Raw genomic sequence first — 14,659 nt, 5'->3', positions numbered from 1 at the left:
GGGAAGGAGCAAGCTGGATACTGACTGAGCTGGAAAACTGGGGTGAAGGGGGGTGTCCTGTGTGGGTTTTAAGAGGCTGTCTGTGGGGAGCTGGGCTGAACGGATGGCTGGGGGGGGAGGGGATATTGTAGGTCACAGAAGGAGCCGCTAACAGATGGAGCGCCTTAGGGGCCAGAGGCTAACACTTCAGATCCAGGGCAGCCGCCGTGAACCAGAGACTACAGGAGCATTCGGGGCAGGACACTTTTGAAAGCTGATGATGGCAGCAAAAAGAAGTTATTATTACAGAGATTAAAAGGCCTCAAGAAGACCCCAAATCCTGAGGCAAAAACGGGCATATTCAACTAGTGCTGTAGCAAAAGCAGTGGCTAGAACGAGCTTTTTTTTTTTTTTAAACCGGAAAACTGACCCTCTCTTTTTTTCTTTCTTTTTCAGACTATAGCCTTCGTTTTCCCTTGGTAAGTACAAAACTTTAAAAAAAATTTCTCTGATGTGTAGTTAACTAGCGAAAAAAAAATGTTTGGGCTTTCAATGTTTGAGAAGTATTATCTTCTAGAGAAAGAAGGCCATATGGTCAGCGTGTTATATTTGAGTTTTATGCCTTAACTGGCTTGAACAGGCTCATATCACACTTTTGGTTACATCATTTTTTTTTTTTTTTCACGTTTAGAATCTGGCTCAGCTGCTCAGAATCCTGAAATGTATTGTTGAGAACACAATTTCCACACGCCTGCCCCTCACTGACTTGTCCTTACTTTTGAAAGGGCCTCGCCTTATCGTGGTGGCACGCATTCGGGGACTGTTGGCGGCACAGTGGCACATAATTGCATTGATGGTAATTGCTTCTTAAATTGACCTGCTGTGGGGAAAACTGCTGAAAAGGAGTTTTTCCAGATTGCACTTTTAGTGAAAAAAATAGAAAACCAACAGTGTTGGCATTCCATAATTTTTTACCTTTTGAGGCAATATTCCATGGCCTCCAGGTCCTAGTACTTAGTAAAAGAAACACCATCGCCTTTTTTGTGTTCACTTAATCCACTTAATGCTGTCAAGTTTCCTAAGGAAATTGAGCGAAGACCATCTAAGAGGTTTTGAAGTGGCTGCAGCCTGTGGGCAGGTAACACGTGGTCTGCCCTGGTAGGTGCACACCTCTTGTGAGTGAACCAGGATGTGGGCCGCTGGGATGTTGCATTTCTCAAATGAATCACCTTATTTGAAATACCTTGACTCTGTTCAGAATTAGTCTAAGGCTGATGGGGGGATTCTTTGGCCCCGGCTGGCCCCTCTTTTCGGGGGTGTGCCTTTCATTTGGGCATCAGTGCTTGTATGGTGATTCCTGGTGTGATGAAGGGCATTTTGGTTGTACAGACTGTTTCTCCTTATCTCAAAAAATGCTAAATATAGTCAAAGATTTATCAAGACAGAGAAGAGGAAAACTTCCATTTCCTACCTACTCAACTAATTTTGTTGTCCATGTTCTTTACCCTATAATTATTGGATGTTGATGATTCCGAATGGCACACTTTGCTTGGGCAAATGGTCACGGTGGGATCAAAGAGAAGGGTCATTACTGGAATAATATTACTAGGATGGAGGCTTACTTAGAGGAAGTCAGCAATGCCTTTGCCTCAGAAGCCCAAGTGAGAGGTCTTGCTCGCTCGTGTGGGTTGGGATGGATGTTAAACCTGCTGCCATCAAAAGCAGTGGATCCTGACCACACTGAAATTAAACATTTGAGGGCAGGCCCCGCAGACTCGTCTCCTTCCAAAATACAAGGTGCAGGTTATGATGCGTTAGAAGTGTCTGACCCTTGCTTCCCTCAGCTCTCGACTCAGCACTGGCCCCTCCACACCCAGGTGCCATCCACCTGCTCTAGGATTTCCTGGCCATGCCTGGGTCAGCCTTACTCTCAGCTAAGCCCATGACCTGTGCTTCCAGGGGCCCCTAGCCTCCAGTGTCTCAAACCAGCCCCACGTTCAGAAGTGCATGCCCCGTCCAAAGGCAGCTGAGCCTGTGTCCAGGAGGCGACTTCTGACCTCTGGTTCTATCACAGGTGCTTGGTAGCCACCAGCTTCAGGCAGCCTCTCTTCCACCTGGTCCCATCCTTTGCCTCCTTTGCAATAGGAAAGTCGAGTTTTGCTTAGGGAGCTGTGAGTCCTTAGAGTAAGAGCGTTTCTGATTTCCAGAGTCTTTCTCTTCCACGTGAGGAAGATGTGTTGGAAGCATGAACTCCCCAACCGTGGCTACCTTAGGCGCTGCCTGTGTTTGGAATTGTAGGTCTTTTAGCCTATGGCACGTTCATTGCCAAACATCTCAGAATCCTTCCAGAGCGTCAGAGTTTCAGCTAATAGAAAGGAATTTATTTTTAATTGGTGAGGTTGGAAACTTGCTTTTGAGTCAGTTAGAACTAAATAACTAGGTCACCTTGGGCAGATGGGGAGAGAGTAAATGCCCTGAGGCTGGCCACCCCAGGCCATCGTCCACACTCGGTGCGGTGGCTCCAGAGGAGTGAACATGCCAGCGTCTCAGGTGTCAGCTCGTCCTAGGATTCTTGTGACATTTAAGTGAAATAACCCGAAGTCTAAGCGTTTAGTAAAATGGTTATTGTCTACGTCATCAGAAAATGATGAAAATTGTTTCCGCTGTTTAAAGAAGGAATTTAACTGGGTAGTGATGTATTCGCTGTATTATAATGGATATTTAAAGGCATTTCCTTGTCTAGAAATAATCCCTGATTTTTCATTTAACAAACGACACTCTGTGTTAATATTTGACTTTTCTTTTTAAATTTATTTTTGGTTGCATTGGGCCTTCATTGCCGCGCGCGGGCTTTCTCTAGCTGTGGCAAGCGGGGGCTACTCTTCGTTGCGGTGCGCGGGCTTCTCATTGTGGTGGCTTCTCTTGTTGTAGAGCACAGGCTCTAGGCACGTGGGCTTCGGTAGTTGTGGCACGCAGGCTCAGTAGTTGTGGCACACGGGCTTAGTTGCTCCGCGGCATGTGGGATCCTCCCGGACCAGGGCTCGAACCCATGTCCCCTGCATTGGCAGGCAGTTTCTTATCCCCTGCGCCACCAGGGAAGCCCGATATTTGACTTTCTAAAAAAAAAGTCAATTTTAAACTGGAGGAAGAGGAGTCTTTTTAGTACAACCACCCATTCTCATACTTCTCTTCTTCTTTTTTTCAGTATCTAAAAATAGATTTGGGAAGTAACACTGTAGTTCATATCGATCATCAGATACGACCAGAGTTCCCTCAGCTGGGGAGTGCCTGCAACTCTGTGGGTCTCGGTTGCATAGCATTCAAAAAATGCAGTGGAATTTCAGAATTAAGACTATACGGAAGACACATGATTAAGGTTTAAGTATTTTCTCCAGGCTCGTTGAGGTCTTACGTTGTTGTACCAAAGCGTATCCACCAGTAAAGTAAAATTAGATGACACTGTAGTTTGGCGATCTCACTTTGGTTCATGGAAATACCCAAGGAGTAAAAGAAAACCAAATTGAAGTGCTAATGTTAAATAACAGTGAATTTAATTTTAACAGTAACTTAGAATATTCATTCACTAGCCTTGTCCTCTGTAAGGATCTATGATTCCAACTCTGTCAGTTTCAATGCATGTGATTTTCCTCTTCCAAGTCATTTTTCTTCTTTGGTGTTGGTCTGAACAGTCACCATGGTAGAGAGGCAAAAAATAAAGAACCTGAAGGTTTTTAAATCAACTGCACGGGCCTTGTTCTCCCAGGGTGGGGTGAATACTCCAAGCATCCTTTCTGCCCGTCTCAGCTGGGGTTGCATTTCTGTTGGCAGAACAGGTGTTCTGTGTCCTGTCCTGGTCTCTGAATCTGTAGGAAGAACAGAGAAGCATGATGGGCAGGGCACAGGAGATTTGAAAACTTTCTAAGAGATTCAATTCCCGTTTCCTTCCTTTACCACGTTCTCAGGGTTTTATTAGCATGTATGGACTGCGCGGGTTTCCTATCCAAGCAAAATGTGTTTCTCCCAACAACAAAGCAGTTATTCTCCCGCAAACTGAGAGTAGAAACTGACAGCCAGTTGGAAGAATGCCTTTGGATCTGATGGTGACAAACAGCTCAATCCCTCATTTAGTTCCATTTCCATTTTCCCCCAGGAAAGTTTCAACATTCTTCCAAGAAGTGCCTCCTAAAAGCGTCCAGTAAGTAATTGTTTGTCATATAGCAAAGGCATGGATGTTGAGCTGTCAGAGTTTCCATTTAGAGGAAATAGGAACATAGCTCTCCTATATAAACGCGTGTCTCATCTCTGAGCTCCCAGCAGACCCAGTTCAGAGCTGGAATTGTTCTTCTTGAAATCCTGTTCCTGCTGACAGGAAAACATGGATTCTCGCAGGCCAGGATGGTTCCCCAGCATCGTCCCCGTAGGACAAGAGGTAAAGGGAAACTGAAAGGGGAGCCTTTCTTGTCCCTTGGGATTTATGTCATGGTTTATTTTTATGTAATGTAATTCCTAAGATATTTAAAAATTGGGTTAAAGAATATTATCCGGACGCCTCCGTTAAATGCAACATCGGCAAGCACTTTGGTTAACTTCGTGCAGCCCTGGGCAGGAAATCTGGTACTCATGCTTCAGGAAACTGTTTAATGCACCACGGCTCGGCCGAGTGGTGCCTGGGGATGGTACAGAGGAACGGTCTGCTTTGGGGCTGCTAGGAAACCAAGTGAGGCTCACTTTTTAGGAAAACAATCCCCAACTATTGTTGGGGCCCTGGGTTACCTGGATGACACATCAAAATCCCACCCATTTTAAGTTGGACATTTTCTATTTTTATAATCAAAACCGCCCTCTTAATTTTCCTTAGCAACTAGATTTGTGAAGTGGCATTTTAGTTAAAAGTGACTCACTGAGAAAGTGGGAGGTACCTAGGTGGCCGGGCAGCAAGCTGGTTTTCCAGGAGCTGGTGTCTGGGTTCACGAGGGCGGGGCCAGGAGTCTGGGGCCAAGGTTGTCCCGTCTGTGTAGCTGACGTCGTAGGGACAGATGGCACCGTCAGCTGCAGATCTGTGCCGACTGCCTGGCTAAAGGCAGCGTTCACACTGGGGAAAGAAGACAAGATTTATAAACCCGTTGGGTGTGTGACTTACAGAGAACGTTCTCAGACCCATTGGGCCACAGAGTCAGGAAGGAGTCCTGCTACCGCAGGGAAGGGTCATGGACCAGTCCCCACTGGATACGGGACCTCGCCCCCAGCTGCAGTCCCATCCATGGGGGACGTCCCTTTGTGAATCGGGACATTCAGCCAGCAGGAGACTCGGTGCATTCTGTTTCAAAATTGCCAATTGGGAGTGACTTTTTAAAGACTGCTTATTGCGATGCAGAGTTTGCTATAAACTATTTAAAATGTTGGGAAAGGAAAGGTCCCTGTGGAATTGCTGAACAAAAATGTGTCACATAATGGTTTCTCTGAGTAGCTTCTCTCCTTTTTTTGAATCGAAATGAACATAATCTAAAACCAGAACTTGGATTTGTGTTATTTCATGATGGGGGCTGATGGAATTCTAACAACTTTTAAAAAATATGTTGGCGGTATTCAACTGATTTCAGACAACTCTCCCAAGATTGATCTGCTCTCAGAAATGGTACAGATTTTCTGTTCAGGTCTTACCTATATGTAAATATGTTTAAAGCTACCGTGTTGCTGCTGAGAAGTTAATTCTTTTTAAAAACGTCACGTTGCTGGAAATTATGATTTGCAAAAGCAGGACTTGATCTATTTCCTGTTTGGCCGGATAACGTTGTAAATGCCGCCTTATGCTGAAAACCTAAATGGCGTTGCTGATAACTCACGCGCAGTTCATCGTCCTCTTTGGGCCTCACTGACACCTGGGCGCAGTCTAGGTGTGCGTTCTCACCTCCGCCATAAAGATGGGGAGACAGAGACTTGGGCAGGCATGGAGGGGTGAGAGTACAGTGGGAAGGGGCTCACAGGTCCCCGTGTTCCCTGCACTGAGCCCAGGTTCCTCTCAAACCTCAAAACCAGTCAGGTCTCATGACCACCTCCAAAGGTAAGGTGCAGACCTGCCAAAAAAAAAAACAAAACAACACATTTTCCATTATGGAAAATGTGATTTTTCTGTTATGAAAGTAACAGAGCTCATTACTAACGAAGAACATATCCTGTGGATTCTGCAAACAGTTTTCTGGTAAATAATTATATTTGGGAACACTTTTATGATTGCCTAAGTCGATCTTGGCCAGGGTTCCCAACTATTTCCTCGTGTTATCTGCTGACCGAATCCAGTTTTCTAATCTCTTCCCACACGCTTGCCAGGCTTCCTTTCGGCGTGGCCAGTAGTCTGTCCATTCACTCGCCCAGCGTTTATCAGGTGTCTCCTGCAGGCTTCTGACTGTGCCACCAGGTCTTGAAAAGTGCAGCAGCAGATCCTATAGTTCTGACATCAGGAGATATTGCCTGCAGGGTGGATATTTGAGTCCTTTCTTTAGCAGTTCTGACTGTGTGTTCTGCACAGTAGCCTAGAAGAGGATTGGTCAGAAATCAGGTTTAGTTGTAGAAAGCTGAATGACTTGGACGTGTCCCTTCATGCCCTGAGTCACACCTTCTTTGTTTAAAACACAAAGAGCCCTGTAAGGATTTTTTTAAAGGTCCCTTCATGAAATAAAGTTCTGTGATCGAGGGCAATGCTTCTCTGGATTTTGAGTTAACGGCAGAAATGCCCCTCAAGTAACCACTGCTGCGTATCCTCCGTGTTTGGTGGCTGTCACCTTCATTGCCTTCCCTTCTGGGATGAAATTTGTACGTTGTGATGTAAAGGTTTTATGATCTTTGCTTTGAAAAGGAAGCCACTGTGTGGGTGCTTTCTCGTCCCTTCTCTCTCTTATTTGTATTTGCTCTCCTGCTGCCCTCCAAAAGAAGCAGGAACCTGTAAAAGACGGTTTTATTCCTGGAAAACAATATTGGAAAAACAATCTTCTTCTTTCTGTGATGTTGCTTAAATATATGCGGGAAGTAAAAGCTGGGAATCCGTGGGTTTTGATTTTAAAACTTAAGCAGAAACATTAGTTTCTCCACTGTTTTGCAATCCATCGTGGCAGAGGGTTCTGGGAGCCTGCTATGGTGTATTTTACCTGAAGAACTGATGGACAGGGAAGGTGAGTTGCTTAATCTCATCAGATACCATGGAAACCCCAGTACCACTCTGCTCCCCTCTTGTGAGAGTCCTCCAAAAACAATCCCGGCTGCAAAGTGTGTGTTGCTGAGATGAAGTTGGAGGTCCCGAAAGCACACAACGTGAGCGTGATCAGATTCAGAGGCATCACTCTTTCCAGGATCTGTTTTTGGCTTCCTTCCAATGTGAAGCCAACCCGACATTCTGTTGTGCTGTTTCCCGCTGTGGGTGGATTTATTGAATTTTTCATGAGTGATTCACTACCCATGGCTGTATGTTTCCCTCCTGTGCAGCTGAGGATTAAGTCATGTTTCCTTTTAAAAATTATTTTTGATAGAATCGGAGCCATGTGGCACTCAGAGGTTTTGAGACTAAGGGACACAGTAGTATCACTAAGACAAGGCGCCTAGCTTCCCCGGGCTCTTACAAAATGGCAGTGATGGTGTCACCCTGTGACTGGGATGTTCTCCCCCAGAGGGGACTGCGTCTTATCAAACAGCCAAAAACATCTCTCTCTATAAAAATGCTTTTGTAAGTTGTGTGACCTTTTTAAACATTTTTTTCACGTTGCAACAAATCCATTCCACTTGGAACGCCACATGGTAGGTAGGATTCCCTAACAGAAAGCCTAGTAACAGAATTAGTTTCCATGCAGGTCCACGCTTTTCCCCCCCGAGTGGCCTCTGTCTGCCCGGCTGGGTTCTAGTAACCCCCCTGTGTCCATCACCTTAAGTGACAGTAGCTCTGGACAGCAGAGCTGTTCTGCTCCTGTCTCAGGCTCAGTCCTTGCCAGACTGTTTCCACTCGGCGGCATCTCAACCCTGCTCCTTGAGATGCACGAGGAGTGAAGATCATCTGTCTTTACCATGAGGCACTCCCTCCTGGCCCGAGCACAGACCAGGGATCCTCCAGACAAGCAGTCCAGGCGCCTGCCCTGCGCCCAGGGCTTCCAGCGTCAGATCTCCACAGTGCTGCCTGACAAGATGGGTGAGCACCAGAACGGCAAATGCAGGGACCAGAAAGGTCTGGAGGCAGCAGGAGACGGTACAGATAAGAGAAGAATAACAAAGGAAGACGAGGATGCGGTGGGAGGGCAGGTGGGCAGCTCCGTGGAGTCAGTCCAACCAAACAGCATGACCAGGAAAGGAGCAGAGGAGGGGCCGGCCTAGGGGTCAGGAGGCTCGCCGTCTCTCCCGACTGGCTGGGTGGCTTTAATCAAGTCGCCCACCTCCTAAGAGCACTGTCTCCTTAATCGCCCCCCTCTGGAAGGCTCCGGCATTCTTTCCATCCAAGATGGGATCCCAGGAGATAGCAAAATTCTAGTACACCATGAATAGCACAAAAAGTCATCTGTGTTCTGGGTGAGGACACTGCAAAGTGCAAGAGGCCATGGCTGGGGGGTTGCTTTTCTTTAGGGACGATCTGCCTTTAACCAACGTCCTAGGTTAAGGCTCAGGGCTTCCCCGAGCTGTTTCCCTGCAAAAGAGACACCCCTTCATCAGGGTGGCTGCTCCCGGGCCTGGTAAAGCTCAGGAAAACCAGCTTCGCTGAGAGCCAAACTGCAGGCCTGGAGCAGGAACCTCCGAGGCTCCATCCGTGTGTAGATGCACCACTGTCAGACCTTCAGCTACCACACCAGACATCCAGGTACCACACCAGACATCCAGGTACCACTCCAGACATCCAGGTACCACTCCAGACATCCAGGTACCACACCCGACATCCAGGTACCGTTCCAGACATCCAGGTACCACTCCAGACATCCAGGTACCGCTCCAGACATCCAGGTACCGCGCCAAAAATCCACACAGCATGTCGGAAATCCAAATATTGTGTGGGAAACCCAAGTACCTGGTCAGAAAATCAAGAACTGTATCTGGGCCTTTGTAATAATGGTACAAATGGGAGTCTTCATTTTCACCAGACCATGGTGAACCCTTTCTGAAATTCATTTTCGAGATTAAAATTTTTAACTTTTATTTCAGCTGGGCTATAACACTCCTTATAAAAAAAAAATGTGTCTGTTGTATATATCACAGTGTCCCTGGCAAATCTGAAAAATAAGTTGAAATTGCCCCTAATCACAGAACCCAGTGGGCTTGACTGAGGGTGAACAGATGATCGAGGAAACGTTCCTTGAAATTTCTACACCAGATTCTGGGAAAGTCAGAGAACCATATCAGTGGTATCTGAGAAATCCTGGCAGTGCTCTCCAGAAATCCACAGGAAAGGGTTTCCTTCAAGGGTACGGTTAACGGAGAATTAAATACTAATCTTGAGGAATGAAAGTCAAATTCAGAGAATGGTCTGATGGCATAGGACTGCCTGTTCAGCTTTAGAAAATGCATATTTAAAAAAATAAAACTTCTGTTTTCTACTTTTTCCCATGATTTATGTCATGTGTGACACTTAACGTGAAACTAATGCTTGATTGGATCCTTGCAGAGGGACAGAGAACAATAGATTTGGCCCTCATGGCTGCCTGTGACATGTAGGGGCGTGTCAGCTCCTGGAGGACAGCAAATGTCCTAATTCAAATCCCCAGGGGTGGCCTGGCACCTAGCAGACCTCTGCGTACAGTAGATGAATGAGTAAATGAATGAATGGACTGAGGGAGAGTGGGGAGCGAGGCAGTTGGCAGACAGAAAACTGCACTTTGCCTTCTCCGCAGCGCCTGGGGCGGCACTTAGCAAGACCAGGGCCACCTAGAGAAGATGCCAGATTGCTTGTTCAAAAAGCAGGAAAAAAGCTTTTTCCTTTCTTCTGTGGTCTCTCTCTGGACCTGCCAGAGTGTTTTATACCTTGCACTTAATGTCATGCTCCCTGGGGGTACGGGGATTCTCTCAGGCAGTAGAGACCCTCAGAGATGCCTGGCACCTGCCCTGGAACTTGGCAGGTGGCATTTGCATATCAGGGGCCAAAAATGGACCTTTAGGAACCAGCCCTGGGAAGGGGGCAGAAGGTGTGAGTCGAGGCCCCAAGCCCCTGGCAGGATGCAGAATTGTTCCGTCAGACTTCACTTGCCAAACACAAATTCAGAGATAAAATTCTTCCAAGTTCAAAAAAGTGGCTGCAGCATTAAGCCCCAGGCCCTGAGCCCCTTCTGAGTCTCTGGTCTCAGACCCCGAAGCCGGCTCTGGTGTGAGAAATGGTGGTCACAGCACTGGAATGTTCCCCCGGGGCATTTTGCGATAAGGGATTTCCCCCCCCCCCCCTCCCTGGGAACATGATCTATTTCCAGCTAGAACTTTACTTCTCTCTGCTTCCATCATTAGTTTCTGGAAAGGTCTCCCCCCCACCTCCGCCACCGCCAGCGCTGCCAGCCCTCCGTATCCGACCCCCAATCCCGGGTGACTTTCTGCCACCCTGTTTCGATTTCTTTATATTGTTGTGGAAACGCTCACTACTCTTTGGAACGGCCGTATTCACCCACTCTCTCCCCTTCTAGAACGTAGGCCCTGTGAGGACAGGGATCTTGTCCCTCTGTCCCTGCACACAGGTGCTGGCACGTGAATGAATGAATATGCTTTAATACTCCTGACACTGCTTTAGCTGCATTTTGGAGCAAGAGGGATATAAATAAATAAATGAAGGCAATTAACACCCCCAAGATTTCCAGTAAATCCCCCAGGATTTCTTCTGTCTAACACCAGACTGGCTTCAGTGATTTCTTTCACAGGTGAGGCTGAGCTGGTATTGTTTTCTCTTGTGCCCGCATGGCAGGTGTCAAATGGGCATGCTGGTACTTCTGGCCCACTTTTTGCCTGAACTCGGGGGAGAGCAGTGTTCCAGGTGTGCACTGGTCCCCAAACCAGGCCAGAACTACATGTTTCACCTCCATTTGGGTTTTTTTTTGCGGTACGCGGGCCTCTCACTGCCGTGGCCTCTCCCGTTGCGGAGCAGAGGCTCCGGACGCGCAGGCCCCGGACGCGCACGCCCAGCGGCCATGGCTCACGGGCACAGCTGCTCCGCGGCATGTGAGATCTTCCTGGACTGGGGCACGAACCCGCGTCCCCTGCATCGACAGGTGGACTCTCAACCACTGCGCCACCAGGGAAGCCCTCCATTTGGGTTTTTAATGGCAGTTCTCTTACCAACCCCTGCACTCATTTTAGGCAGATTCCTAAGAGCTAAGGGGTATGCTTTCCAATCAAAGCCACCTACACGCCTTGAAATTCCTTGTCTTGAAAGGGATATGTTTGAGGTCAATCAATTAAAGGTGTAGTCTAACATGAGAACCTGTTATCCACCAAAGGTTTTATACACCAAGAAGAATGACCAAGGTTCAAGCCCAGCACATCAGCAGGTAAAGGAGCTGGCACAGCACAGGGCTGAGCAGTGGGGAGTGACAGCTGGACCCAGCTCTCAGAGCAGCCCCAGGACCCAGGGGGAGAAGCGGGCGGGGCTACGCACCTGGATTCAGAGAGCTCTCACTGCCTGGGACCCCTAATTATCACCTTCCTACACCAAGCTGCTGGTCGCAGCCTTACCCTCCCACCAGTCCTGGGGGAATAGGTGACATGGGTAACTGAAGAAAATACAAGGAAATTAGGTGAAAAAGACCTGAATGTGCAAAATAAGTCATGCTAGCCTGAACTGCCCCTGTGGTGTGGAGTAGGATAGGATCTCGGAATTAACAGTTATTTGTAATGAGGTGGATGGACCTAGAGTCTGTCATACAGAGTGAAGAAAGTCAGAAAGAGAAAGACAAATACCGTATGCTAACACAGATATATGGAATTTAAGAAAAAATATCATGAAGAACCTAGGGTAAGACAGGAATAAAGACACAGACCTACTAGAGAATGGACTTGAGGATATGGGGAGGGGGAAGGGTAAGCTGTGACAAAGCGAGAGAGTAGCATGGACATATATACACTACCAAACGTAAAATAGATAGCTAGTGGGAAGCAGCTGCATAGCACAGGGAGATCAGCTCAGTGCTTTGTGACCACCTAGAGGGGTGGGATAGGGAGGGTGGGAGGGAGGGTGACACAAGAGGGAAGAGATATGGGAACATATGTGTATGTATAACTGATTCACTTTGTTATAAAGCAGAAACTGACACACCATGGTAAAGCAATTATACTCCAATAAAGAGGTAAAAAAAATAAAATAAAAAAACAAGACCAAAAAAAACAGTGTGTTTTGTGTTGTCCCTCAGGGGGGTTGGTCAAAACCCCCTGAATTTCAGGCAGGTAAGCTTTTAGCACTTTTGCAGCCCACTGTCATAGAAGGAGTTACATTCAGAAGGCAAGTCTCACCACATTGCTGTATTTTTAGAGAGTGAGAGCGCCATCCCCTCCACCACCCACAGCCCTCATGAGCCCTGCAGCCTGGACCTCGGACTCGGCTCTGTGACATCCCGGAAGCTCCTGGCTGCAGAGGGCTTTTTCTTTGCTGCCTGGGCTTCAGACACGTTGAGTAAGAGGCAAAGCACACCATCTCTCCAGGGAAATGGATGGAGCAAAATCCAGGAAAGCAAAAACAAGGGAACTGCCTATAGCCGAGTGGGTTGGTATATCTCATGAGTAGACTTGGTGCCTCTCAAAATCTCCTTATCCTCAGAACTCAGAGCACCTTAAGCCAGGAGCCACGCTTGGGGTTCTCCTCTCTGAGAAGGATGACTTCAGATCTGTGTGGCTGGGGGTTGAATACTGGGGTCATCCTGGCTCCTGGGGTAGGGCTGTGGAGAGTTCTCTGCTCTGATGGAAGGTGGCACCACGGGATTGGTGCTGAGGGCACAGTGATTCTTCCTGGTGTGTAAAACGTATGGTTGATAACAGGTTCTCATCTCAGACTGCATCGTCAATTGACTGATTTAAACATATCCCTTTTCAAGGCACGGGATTTCAAGGCCGGTAGGCGGCTTTGCTTGGTGGGCATAGCCCTTGAATCTTGAAATACGTCAGAACTGGATGGAGCTATTTTTCTCCCTCTGAAGCAGAGGAGGTTAGCTCATGGTGGCCCCCCTCCAGGAGGAGAGGGTGCAGCCCGGGGGCTTGCCAGAATGTGGGTGTCGCAGCCCGGAGGCCAAGTTCAATCACCAGGGGCTGCCTGACAACCAGTGAGTCCTGTGCTTTGTAGGGCCTCCATGTAAAGGACTTAGGTCCCAGAGGCCCCTAAATTCTCGGGGTCTGTGGATCCGGAATAGCACCACAGAACTACTGGTACTCAGCTGATGGCCCAGAGCCTGCAGGCAGGGTTTGGAACCGGACGGTACCCAAGGCTTCTGTAGTTTCATAGATAGCTCCATGCAATAGATTGTTATAAACACCTATGAAAACCCCTGGTTTTCGACGATGCTGCAACATTTGATTCACGCTTCTGGATGACATCACAGGGTGACTGGAGCAAGCAGTGCTTGGAGTTGTGGCGGATTTGCTGAGGCTGAGAGGAAAATTGTCAGGTCAGGAGCCTAATCGTTTTTAACTTGTCTCATTTGGCATTCTGTCCGGGTTTACACTCAGGCTACACACGCACACACACTGGAAAAAAAAAAAAAAATCCCAGACCACCTTGAAAGAAATGGTTTTGACCTCTATTTCTAAAATGTGTGTTAGCATGAAAGAGGGAGCTTTCTCTGAGGGTTCAGCAAGCAATCTACTCCACCTGCTTCTGTCTTAGCTGCCAACCTTGGGTATTAGAGTGCCAGGTTTCTCTGGGAAAATTCATGTCATGGACATCTTGTTGCCAGGAAGCGCACCATTCACTTTTCATTTCAAGATGATGTAAAGTCTCACATGTTATTCCCAGCGTGGATGCGGAGCAGTGAATGATGTCTAATTGTTTGGAAGGGAGAGAGCTCCTCCAAGAAGCTCCTCTAAGAAGCATGCAGTGTCGGAAGCTTCCGTCGCTCCACAACATTATAACTTCTGTTTCACCAAAGGCAGTTAATTGGGCTGAAGACGCTCATGCATATGATAGTAGAGAGAGGGGAATATCTTCAACCTGCCCTGATAAAAACATTGCTTCCACCGTAGAAAAAACCCCTAGGAGAAGATTGGGGGTGGGGGCAGGCTGCATGTTGCACACCAGGGGGCGGCATGTGGAGGGAGATAGTGGTTCCCCCATTTCTCCTGCATATACTAACTTTAGATAAAGTCTATTCAAATTGCTCAGGATTCTAACCATACAAACTCCAGCTTAAGGATTTTTTTTTTTTTCAGAACATCAGCACTGGAGGCTTCCCCAGGTTTTATAACTGTGGTTCCTCAATACGGAAGCCAAGTCAGTGGGTCCCCCTCCATTCAGCGCACCTCCCAGCTCTCAGCGGCCACCCTCCGCCTCATTTCGTGTCCAAGCTGAGCTCAGGAAGACCCTTCTTTCCCCTGAAGGAGGAGTCAGAGAGGTGCAGAGATGGCTCAGACCACACACACTCAGGCTGTGTACTCACAAACCCAGGCTGATGCGCCCTGGCTGCCGGGGATCACTCTGAATGTTACAGCCCTCCTTTCTTCCTTTCTTCCTTTCTTCCTCCCTCCCTCCCTCCCTCCC

General features: G+C 47.7%; 1 protein-coding gene across 3 annotated transcripts in view; it reads left to right on the top strand.

Moving 5' to 3' along the window:
• Positions 1 to 439: 439 nt before the first annotated feature.
• Positions 440 to 14,659, top strand: part of PTPRE (protein tyrosine phosphatase receptor type E) — a 97,465-nt gene continuing 83,245 nt past the window's right edge. For all 3 annotated transcript variants that reach the window (XM_024751599.1, XM_024751598.1, XM_024751601.1), the window contains exon 1: positions 440 to 458. The gene's annotated coding sequence lies outside the window, so the exon portion shown is untranslated. The remainder of the gene's footprint in view (positions 459 to 14,659) is intronic.

Source organism: Neophocaena asiaeorientalis, unplaced genomic scaffold (genome assembly GCF_003031525.2).
Source record: "Neophocaena asiaeorientalis asiaeorientalis breed wild unplaced genomic scaffold, Neophocaena_asiaeorientalis_V1.1 scaffold108, whole genome shotgun sequence".
Classification (NCBI taxonomy): Eukaryota; Metazoa; Chordata; class Mammalia; order Artiodactyla; family Phocoenidae; genus Neophocaena; species Neophocaena asiaeorientalis.
Note: the sequence above shows the minus strand (reverse complement) of the source record. Positions and strands in the feature narration are given on the sequence as shown.